Genomic DNA, 12577 nt, shown 5'->3' on the forward strand with positions numbered 1-12577 from the left:
TGAAGAAAAAAGCCTTGGATTCAAATTGACTAGAAACAAATTATGCAATCTTGTAATAAATGTAATTTTATGCTTGGTGCATAGTGTTTTTACAAGTTACAACCACACTCCCTTTTGTGTTTACTATTAAGGTTTTATGAATCTTGGTTCCCAAATGTTGTTTTTGGACTTGTGATTGTGGTGGCATGGTATTTATGGGCTTGGGTTATTGAATGGTAGAAACCATGTCAATGGTGGCTAGCCAGGTTAGTGAAAGTGGGGTGCTGTTAATGTCCCCACCGGGTTTCAAATTTTCCAATGACACACTTGTGCTTGTGCTCATGTTAGTTGTACACCAATGCCTGCAATAGTAGTTCGGGATAGGTGCAAGTCCTGGGCATCAGTGGAATAGATACTCCTCACCCATGACCTCTTAGCCAAAGGATTCCAATTGGAGTTCTGTTAGTTGTACTCACTCCTAGGAAGAGATAGGTGTGCTCGTTGCATTGTGATAAGTGGAAGCCAATGAAAAAGATGGCAGAAATCATGTTTCGTTAGTTGGTTGTATTTACAAGGCACTGTGTCAAGAAGAAGCCCTACATAGAAAATTTTAGGGGCGAATGTTCGCCCTTTGGCGAAATTAAGGGGTTTTAAATTTTTAGTGGGCGAATATTTTGTATTATAGTACATTTTTACAAATCACCTCAAATAGCCCACCTTATTTTAAGGGAGAGGGTAAAAAAGGTAAATTTAGCCCTTGAAATTAGGAGTTACAACCTTTGGTTCGCCCATTTTCAAGAATAGGTTTTACTTAAGTGAATCCATTCGCCCATTTTTAAGAATAGGCTTTATTTAAGTGAATCCATTCGCCCATTTTCAAGAATGGGTTTTATTTAAGTGAATCCTATGGGCCAAAGGTCCAAATACCATATTTATAAAAGAGGTATGGTAAATTAATAAAAATATAAATAAATGAGAGGTATGGTAAATAAATAAAACATTTTTTATATTTACTCCATAAGTCACTTTATATACATGCAAGGGTGTAAGCAAATAAAAATATAAGTAAAGTGGAGGTATGGTAAATAAATAAAACGTCTTTTTATACTTACTCAAAAGGTATGGTAAATAAATAAAAATATAAATAAACTAGACGCATGGTAAATAAATAAAACCTCTTTTTATATTTAGTCCATAACCCTCGTTCTATTTATGAAGGCTCAAGAAAGAGGTTTTATTTAAGTGAATCCTATGGGCCAAATACCATATTTGTAAAAGAGGTATGGTAAATTAATAAAAATATAAATAAACGAGAGGTATGGTAAACAAATAAAATGTTTTTTTATATTTACTCCATACGTTACCTTATATTTACAAACACTCAAAAAATGCATTATATTTAGGTGAAACCTATGGGAAAAATACTATGGGACAAATACCATGGACTAGATTGTTATTAATACCATGCAAAAAAACATTATTAACCCTAATATTAGTATTAATAAAAATAAAAATGGCACATGGTATTGACCCATGGTATTCACCAAAATGACACATGGTATTGACCCATGGTATTCACCTGGAATGTAGCCTATTTAAATGGGGGAATTAAACCAGCATAGATCCATCTTTACTCTGGATCTACTAACCCCCGAGAGGTATCAAATATCGTGATATGCAAACTAGCATAGAGTGAAAAAATATTTGATCCGATCAAGAGTAAAAATGGATGTTGTAATTTAATGTATGTTAAACATTTTAGCTTGGTTAAAATAAAAAATAAAATAAAAATCAACTATTAATTTTATTAATTTTTATAAATTACTAATAGTAATTTTTAAGCTCCAGGTTTATGATAACCCATGGTAATACCATGGTATTCATGTGGCATATACTATTTAAAGGGGAAATTCTATCATCTTAGATCCATCTTAATTCTGGGTCTACCAAGTGCTCAGAGGGATAAATAGATTTCATCCCCCTAAGAGTGGTAGATGTGGAGTTAAGATGGATATAGGTTGGTTTTTATGATAATGAAGATATTAAATAGACTTAGGAAATTATATTGTAAAAACATCTTAAGGTGAATGGTTAAAGCATAGACATTGGACAAGTATATTTGTATACCTCTGTTTTAAACTGAAACAAATCCAGGGCTAAAAGGAATGGATTGATTGCACTAGTCATCCTTCTATAACTTTCCAACATATGCTGGAGTAAACAGATTGTAATTTGGGTAATTTTTCTAATTGCAAACAGGAACATACTTGTGTATTGGCAGGGTGGTTACGAGGTCCCTAGAAGTGATGAATTTGAATTTTTCCTGGTTTTATATATAGTATTAGGTTTTTTCTCATGCTTTCTGTGAATGGCATGGGTGAATTTTATCTTACACCCACTAGGTTATCGATATGTAATTTCCGTAATTTTGATTTCAAAAGATATTTTAAAGAAATGCAATGATTTCATTTGTGTATTCAATAAACACAAGATTTTATAATTGAGTAAAATATTTGCCATGCCTGGTGAGAGATTCGCCAAATATTATATATACATATCATATCATTGATAAAATCGCCTTCCATTTTTCCTATATACCATGGAGATTCGCCCATTTATTATACATGTAAATTTAGGGGGGTTCTTAAAATGCTCCCTGAAGCCCTATTGCTTAAAAATGTTGACTCCCTAGCTTCAAGGACAAATATCATTGTGTGAGGAAAATGTTATGAATATAATTATGTAAAAGTAATAAATATAGATAATAAATAATAATCACAATAATATGTAATTAAAATAATAATTAGTTAAACAAAGAGGCATGCCTCTACAGACATAACAGTTCGTGAAAGGGTACTTACTTGGCTATATATACAAGACCCTCACTCTCAATTGTATCATCATTTTCATTCATACATGTTAATATATATTCTTGTATCCCAAATGGATCTACATATTCCAAGTCTTCTGGAGTATTTAACTTTATGGTATCAGAGCAATGGAAAAGGACGAAGAAATTTCTCGCCTCAAGGACCACACTGAAAAATTAATTGCACAAGTCAAGAAGACTAAGGTCACAAAGAAAGAACTCAAGAAGCACTTATCAGAACAAGAAGATGAAAATTTACGTTTAAAGAACCTTAATAAGAATTTATTGAGACAAATCAGAGATCTAAAAGATGAAAAGCTTAAAAGTCAAAACATTGAAAATAAGGTTGATAAATCAGAAACCAAAGAACTTTTACGTCTGAGAAACCATAATCAAAGTCTGCTCAATCAAATTAAGAAACTTAAGGATGATAAGAAATCATTAAAAGACAAGTTAGAACAACTTACTCAAGAAGAAGTATCAAAATCTCCAGTTGTAACAGTCCAAGTTGAAGATAAGGGAACGAATACCGATCCAGTGAATATCATAACTCAAGAAGAAGGCAAACCAGTTGAAGAAAAGACGCACTTAGATGTTGCAGTTTAGATGATAAACATCCCAAGTGAAGGTTCTGTAACCAACTCAACAACATCGTCACCTGAAGTAAATTAGAATATCGCCACACACATGATAGGGTAAAGACAAATCAAAAGAACTCTTTATCTACATTCGAATCACATGAACAAACATCTCAATCAATCTACGAATCTGTATCACTCTGAACATAAACAACAAACTTATGTTCCGAAGACTACTAATGTCAGTACAATTCAGTGTTGTGATAACAATTCACACGAAGTATCTAGTAACCACAAGATTCCACAGAAGATTAATTTAGGATGGTCAGATCCATTCTCAGTTCGACAATTTTATTTATCACTCCAAGGATCATATCAACTTGTATCAACGAAGATGACAGTTTTGAGATGAGAAGACATTCGAAACAGAAAAAGAGATCAAGCCCTTTCATCAGCAAGCTTTGAGGACAAAGCTTTTTGAAGAGGAAGACAATGTTATGAATATAATTATGTAAAAGTAATAAATATAGATAATAAATAATAATCACAATAATATGTAATTAAAATAATAATTAGTTAAACAAAGAGGCATGTCTCTACATACATGACCGTTCGTGAAAGGGTACTTACCTGGCTATATATACAGGACCCTCACTCTCAATTGTATCATCATTTTCATTCATACATTTTAATATATATTCTTGTATCCCAAATGGAGATCTATAAATTCCAACTCTTTTGGAGTATTTAACTTGAAGAACAAACTTTGTCGTTCCAAAAAATAACACATTATAGGAACTTAGTTTCTACAAGAAACTCTATGATAAAGCCAATATATTGAGTGATACTAATCTTGTTTTAACACCCCTTTTTTTGCCTGTTATAGTGTGTAAGTGTTGAGAATTATATTTTGGACAAGAATTTCTGTGTAGGTTAGTTGTGAACATGCCAGTAGTTCAAGATATTTTTGAAAAGTGATTCTATTTTGGAAAAGAATTTTGCATTTCACTTAAGTAAATTTTTTTTGAAAGTCTTATGTTTAACTTTTGAGTCTAAAATTGTATCTCATGCATGAATTACATTGGCAGTAATCTTAAAAATAGATTCTCCACTAGAAGTATAAAGATAGGGCAAGGTAGAGGCTTTGAATACATTTGAGCAATTGAGTAGGTTGAGCAACAAAGAGGGGGAGAGAGCGGACATCTAGGAAAGAGACATTTCTAGCAGCATACAGTCTTGTAAAATCATACAGACAATACCATATGGATCCATATAGTCATATGAACAGGGTGTGTAGGTATTTGTACAATTCATGCAGATAGGCCATATATCCATGCAACAATCACTTTGCTCAGTCCAAGGTGTTTTTGGTATCTATGCAGTGTTTTTTGGGCAATATGTGGAGGTTTTCTTGTAAGTTTTTTCGAAGAAATGAGAAGCTAATTTGAAGAACTAATTACCTATGTATGTGTAAATTAATGCTTTTGTTATTTAATTTCTAGCTATTGTGTGACTAATTATGTGGTTTGAAATTTAATTTTAGCATTAATTAAATTCAACAATCTACTTGTTTCATTGAAATTGTAAGGACCTTAGTCATCAAGGGCTTGAAATTCTCACACGATATATTCGAGCTTGATTTCTAATTGAGATTTTCAAGGATTTGCAACGGTAAATATATCATAGAGATGGACTAGTATTAAGAGAATTTCGAAGTTTTATTTTCTGATTTGAGAGTTTGTACAATAAATCTGAGAGATGGTAGCAACGGGCCTCCGATCTAAGGACAAATTGGATAGTGTTTCAGATTTCTTCATGGAAGATGAGGGTTACACTCTTAGTAAAAGAGAATGATCTCTAGGATATTGTCAAGGATGCCATGAGAAGTTGAGACCAAGTGGATGATCTTGGATTCCATAAAAGACCATTTAATCCCTTATGTATTCGAGAAGAAGATGAAGAAGGAGATGTTAGATGCCTGGTTAGTCTTTTCCAGATTTAGAACATAAATGGGAAGATGATATTGCATAACAAACTCATATGAATAGCGATGACCAGATCAGACATAGTGGCTAGTTACCTTATGAAGGTCACACAAATTCATGATCAACTTCCAATGGTTGGGGATAAGGCTGCAATGTAGAGCAAGTGAGCATGGCATTGAATGGTTTCCCAACTTCAGAGGAACCCTTTGTCAACTGTATTTCTACTTGGAAAAACCCTTTTGACATTGAGAGACTTTCGGATGACTATATCCATGAGGAGACTTGGAGGAGTCAAAATCCAACACGAAGGGTGTTGGTGAGCACCTAGCTCTATTTGGTTAGTCAAATAAGGGTAGAGGTTAAGGACCTTGTTGTCCCTCAAATTGTACAGGCACTGCGACAACGACTTAGGGCGGGGGATGTCACTCTCATCCTTGCCCACTCCGTTATAGGTGTCTCCCAAGAACAGGCTATGGGGGGTAGTCCCTATGGAAATGTGAAGATTAAGGACAAGTTGGCAACCAACGAGTCCGGGAGACACGATTGAATGGCCTAACTACCTGGTTAATTTTAGCAAGACTTAAAAATTAGATTAGATTTGAATATGATACCAGTGCTTTATGGAGTCGAATTCTTGCTTATTACCAATTAGATGCCAAGTAACTGGATGAACAATCATTGCTTGGATGTTTCACTATCCTATATGAGATGCAAATTCTACCAACTAGGTGAAATGAAAAATCTTGGTTAATTTTAAGTTAGTTTCCTTTTCTAAGTGTAACCTTCCCCTTAACTGTTTTGGAACCAGTCTCTAGAGTAGGTTGTGGGATGGAAGCCAACGGGAAGCAAGCAAAGGCTTGATTAACGATACTTCCCCCTGTGTTCCAACCACCCGATGCCTCCGGCGCTGCAGAGACTGTGGATTTGATGACTGCAAGGTCATCGTGTTAACCACTAAAGAGGTGCTAAGTCCCTCAAGCTAAATTGAGAAAGGGTGATCTTAAATATCTATCAACGAAGCTTATGCTTGGAGGTAAGTTATTAATGCAACTAGACTTAGAATGCAATGCTAGATGAGAGAGTGATTCTTGAGTTAAGATTGTTTATGTTAAGTACTTTAATTATGATTAGTCTTCAATTATGACGATAAGTACTTATTAATGGAAATTAAGAGACAATCTTTAACCACAAGAGAATGTGCCAAGTTATCAAGTGCCAAAAAATGAACAAGAGATCCCTTCAAAACAGTTACCCAAGTCCTCAAGACAAAATTATCTTCTACAAGATGATAACAATGATAGCAAGGCACTTAGAGCAGTTATCCACTTTAATAATTAGCTATGTTACCAGGATTTGGATACGGATACGGATACGGATTTGGATTCGCTAGTTTTTTGAAAATCCAAGATCTGGATATGGCAAGGATACATCACGTACACAAAAAATAAAATATAATAATATTTTTAAAATTTTAAAAAATACTTTAGAGCTAAAAAATCAAATACTCCATGAAACCATCAAACCCTTTTAGAAAACTGAATGATAAATATGAAGATTGAAACATTGAAATGATGCATCCTCCCTCATACAAAGTAACAAAAAAGATCATAATATCATAAATGATAATAGTAAATACATTTACATATCCTCAAATGGATCTATATCTTCTGCATATTGCAACTCTACATCATGAATAGATGATGGGGGTCTTGGAATGTAGGAAGTTGCATCAGTAAGCTGGACTGGTGGTGGAACAATATCCTCAAGTAGGTTGAGGTGAGTCATGGCATTCAGTGTCAGGTTCAAGTCAGAGATCTCAGGCTCCACATCCCACATCCTGCTTGGACCTTTTTTATACTCTGGTTCAACATGTGATAGAAGACGGAGGTTGGAATGAACATAAACAAGATCCTCAGCCTTTGCCGCTCCCAGCCTATTTCGCTTCATTGAATGGATGAAGACATATGTACTCCAATTCCTCTTAGCTGATGAGGAACTAGCAACCTGTGATAACAACCTGGTGGCTAGAGTAGAGAGATGAATGTTATCCCCACCATGGAAGCCCCACCAAGTAATAGGATCAAGATGCCCTCGATCATCCATAACTACTGGATCTGAAAAGCTACCAGTAGACTGTACAAACCCTCCAAATTCTTGGCGGACTTCCATTGCAACTCCCATATCTCTATAAATTTTCCTCAAAGCTGTCTTATATCCTTGTACCACTTCAGAATCCTTGTTTGGTGCTGTTCTACCAGGTAAAGACAAAATTTTAGAATGATAGTATTTAGGGTGCAATGCATATGCCAAAAGGTGTAATGGTGTGGTCATTTTGTTCCACCTTTCTGTAACGATGTCCTTCACTAAATAATAGAATGTTTCATAAGGGTCATTTTCACTTGCCCTGATAATTTCCCTTATCCTCTCCAACATACTATCAATGTTTTCATAAACTTCCCCCAAGCAAGGTGTATTTGTATCAAATGCCCTGATCAAGGTCAAAATTGGTTCAGTGAACCGTAGAAGGTATTGAACCTTGTCCCACCATGCATCATCAAAAATGATGGACTTGATTTTTGGCCCTCTATCAGAAGTGGAAGTCTTCCATGATTCCCAAAGAGGGTCAATGACCATTGCTTGTAATGCTTGTCTTACCTCCACAAGTCTCTTTATGACAAGAGTGTGGGAGGCAAAACGAGTTTCAACAACCTACAAGTTTCAAAAAGTCAAATCTCAAATGAGAAACCATATATAAATTTGTAATTAAAAATAAGAATTTCCAATACAAATAATATTGATTAAAAAAAACTTAAAAGTACCTTCAGTAGCTCCAACTTTGCAAAACCCCGATAAATGGCTTGGGACATTGAATGATTTGTTATGAACATTTGGATTTCTTTTGATACTACATATATTTCATTAATCCATTCAATCTCACCAATCTTGACAAGCATAAGGTTCAATGAATGTACTGCACATGGAGTCCAAAATATGTGATCATATCGACCCTCTACAATCAAACTTGCAACTTTACAAACCCGTGCATTGTCCGTAATGACTTGGACAACATTATGCGACCCCACACTTTCTATTGCATCAATAAGAATTGTGGATATGAAAGATGCATCTTTCTCTATTCCACTGTAATCAACAGCCTTCAAAAACATTGCCCCTTGGGGGCATACTGCAACAACATTAATTAATGGACGGTTTCTTTGGTCTCTCCATCCATCAGAAATGATGGACACACCTGTTTCTGCCCATGTATCTCGGATTGCCTGTAGCTGTCTATCCACGGATTGTCTCTCTGATGCTAACAAAGTAGTGCAGACCTTTTCATATCCAGGGCTTTTGTACCCTTTTGGCGCTTCATTAACAACCTTAATCATTTGTTGCCAATAAGGGGAACGCACCAAATTGAATGCTAGCCCATTTGCATAGATGCAATGAGCTACATGTTCATCGGCTATGTCTCTACCTTGATTATTGAACGCTGCTTCAAGAGGGCCTAGAGTGGGCCTTTTATTAGTTGTGGCAGCAGGCCTAGATGGCAATGGAGGCCTAGTTGTAGAGCTTTGCACAGGGTGTTTTCCCTTAGCAAGCTTCCTATCAGCAGCTTCTTGCAAAGATGCATAGAATTTCATTTTTCCAGAACTCAAACCTTTGCCAGGTTTTCCATTTGCATCTTTTGGCCTGGTGCATACTTGCACCCCTGTGTTGGTTTGACTAGTGAGATGGGCTTTCACTCTAGTATATGAACCATTTTTGATATCTTGGCATTCATTGCATTTCCATTTAAATGAACCACCTCCAGGATTTTTTTCCAATAATCTCCACATATTGCCATAGAGGAGATTTTGGGTCCGTTTTGATGATTTCCCCTTCACTCTGCTCATGTTGTGATGGTTCCATAATGATAATGGTCTATAGACTATAGGTTGCCTAACTGCATATAAAATTCAAATTATAATATATTATCAATATACAATTAAAAATTAAAATACACAATGATAAAAATAAAAAAATGAAATACATTAAAATTTAACAAATAATTTTGAAATTTTCTAACACTTCATAATGAAATAAATATAAATATAAATCTAAATACACAATTAAAATACATCATAATAAAATATTAAAATCTGAATGGTTGAATATTAAAATTTAAATACTACTAATATAAATAAAAAAATGACATTGATATTTATAATAACGATTTTATAATATAATTATATTTATAATAATAATTATTAAATTATATAAATAATAATATATACGCTCACATTTGAGATTTCCATACGCTCACTAGAGATATAGCGTATATATAAATATTAAATATTAAATAGCATATATAATATATAGCGTGTATAATATATCGTTCATAACAAATTGTTAGCGTATAGCGTATGTAATGTTTTCATTTGGATAGCGTATGTAATGTTTTCATTGTTTTGTTATGAACATATTAATAATTATATAGCGTATGTATAGCCATTTATCCATAGAGATTTCCATAATGATAATATTTATTGACACAAATATCGTGATTTTTTTTTACCTGGCTAGCCGTGCGAGTTGGTGGCGTTGACAATAGCTGTCTGCCGACAAGCTTGAGCCCACTGCCAAATGGAACTGGAACAGGAATAGTCAAAGCGTTGTCTTCCGTGGCTGTTTGGAAACCTGCTTGCGTTTCTATCTACCCTGCAGCTGGGTCACGGTGTATATAATCCCTGTGGCTGGGTCGAAGAACGGTATATAATCCCTGTGGCTGATTCAAATAACATTGCAATATAAAAACATTCGACTGCTTTAACGTTTGCGGCTGCTCTGTTCGAGATTTATAAAGAATGGTGCTGCCGACAACTAAGAGGGCCTACTTTATAGTGTTTAACCTAAAAGTTAAAACCGCAACCGCAAGTCAAACCTAAAGTGTTTTAATTTTTTCTGTTTCATTTTGGCAGTTCCGGCATACAGTCTCGGGATGCGTTTTGGGAGAAGATATCCGTTTCCGTAAAATAAAGAACCGCCACAGTGCTGTATTTCACACGTTTCCAGGCGTATCCGTATCTGGATCCAGATCAGATCCATGGATCTTGGCCCTCTGCTTGTCAGATCCGGTAACATAGATTAGCAAATGATTCTCAATACAAAATACCAATGATTATCAATTCTCAAAATATGACAGTGTTACTTAATGCAAATTATCAAGGGATATTTAAATAGATTAGAAGCCTTTAAAAAAAGAACACTTATATGCCAAGGTATCACAACCATTAGATTGTTAGAACCTCAAGATCACAAATTGTTCAATGATGCTCAATTAGAACAAGCTATGCCAATAAGATTACAAATGCTCTTAACCAATGTTCTTCAATGATTAGTCAACAATAAAATGGTTACTATGAGATGCTTCTAATCAAAATGGCTACATTCACAAATTCGCTTAAGAGATACAATTATGGATTAAGTGCTTGAGCGAGTGAATTTATTAGATGTGAAATTATGAGAACTTTGGAACTCACAACGAAACCACGAGTATTAGTCCTTTTCTTAGCAATAATCATCGAATCATTTAGCCACTAAATTATAAACAATGCCTATAATTATGAGCAATAGAGCACGAGTAAGAGAAAGCACTTATGATAAGCAACAAATGAATTTTATGTCAACAATGGATTACTTATGAAATCAGTGAAATGATCCATGAATTATTCAAAACCAAGTGTATCAAACAAGCCCAATTTACCTAATTTCTTAAGAGCACTTAAAATGCAAAATATCTTTAATGTTCTTAGCCACTTTAGGATACCAGTGCCACTGTTAGAAATTAGGCTTCTATTGCAGAGATGACAGTCCTTAAAACAACTAGATCTAGACCAAATAATTAATGCCCAAATTGCTTCAGTGACTTATTAATGTGTGAGGCACCTTAGATATGATTTTTATGCCACTATTTGTGTTTTTCACCACTGTTAGAAAGATATTAGACTGTTGTAGCAAACATTGAGGAAAAATGAGGGTTAGAGGTCAAACCCTTAGGTCCTAGGCCTAGTAGATCACTTGCCCAACTTGTCCAAATTTCGTCAATGACTTGAAGACCTATAAACACAAAAATTCAGCCAAATAGCTATGCAAAACACACCAATTATTTAGTCCATAAATCAAATGCTCAAATTAGAGATGGAAGAGGACAAATGAGGGAAAAAATGAAGGCTAGAAGAAGAGGGATAAGGCCTAATAGCCATGTGGCTAAGGCCTAGAGGCCACAAAGGCCTCATGACAAACCTAGGAACGCTGCAATTGGGCTAACGAAGGGACGAGAGGCCTTAGAGGGGTTGTGGCCTAGGGTTTTTGAGGCCATAAAGGCCTATGACACCCTAGAAAGAGCCTCCAAGGGGCTGCTGCAAGCTAAAGAAAGATTCCTCCTAATGAGGAGAGGCACCGAGAGGACGACAAATGGCTAGAAGGGTGAGAGAAGGCTAGACGAAGGCAGGGAAGGCCTTTTCAGGCCTACGACAAGAAGAAAAGGGAAGCTGAGTGGCCTAGAGGCCACAACCAGGCCAACCAAGGCCAAAAAATGCCATGACAGGGGTAAAGGAGGCAAGCCAAGGCCTCTATGGGCCTACGGCTAGGCCTTAGGGATTAGAAAAGGTTGACGCTAAGGCTTTAGAGACTGGACGACTAGGGGTATGGAGGATGTTAGGCCCAAAGGCCCTAAAAAATTCAAACCCTCGCCAGAAAAATGACTTTGCTTAAGATCTTCAATTTCACTGCAAATTCTTCAGTTGCTGGCCCTGCAAAAAATTCTAGAGACTAGATCTTACCCTCAAGGGCCTAGATCTAGCTCTAATCCAACAATTCTTCTTGGATTTCACCCCCACAAATAAATTTACAAGTGCCCAAAGCCCCAATATATACAAAAAATTCAAAGCCCCAAAAACCCCAAACCCCAACTACAAAACAAGGGTTAGAAAATTTACAAAAATTTATTATACAAAATCTATTTACAAATTATACAAATGTACAATGCTTGAAAGATTTTTTGAGGAATAATTTTTTAAATAAAATTTTGATGATGGCTAGATGTATTTCAAAAAAAAATGTTAACCATAACCTTATCGAAGTAAGAACATCACATAAAATATTCAAAGTCCAAACAAGGTCAG

General features: G+C 35.2%; 1 protein-coding gene across 1 annotated transcript in view; it reads left to right on the plus strand.

Annotated features, from left to right (window-relative positions):
- The window catches only part of CPI1 (cyclopropyl isomerase), a 301987-nt gene that overhangs the window by 33859 nt on the left and 255551 nt on the right, over positions 1 to 12577 (plus strand). The gene's annotated exons all lie outside the window — the stretch shown is intronic.

Source organism: Pinus tabuliformis, chromosome 9, assembly GCF_031772625.1.
Source record: "Pinus tabuliformis cultivar Carrire ecotype Pingquan chromosome 9, CPIR1, whole genome shotgun sequence".
In the NCBI taxonomy this organism is placed as follows: Eukaryota; Viridiplantae; Streptophyta; class Pinopsida; order Pinales; family Pinaceae; genus Pinus; species Pinus tabuliformis.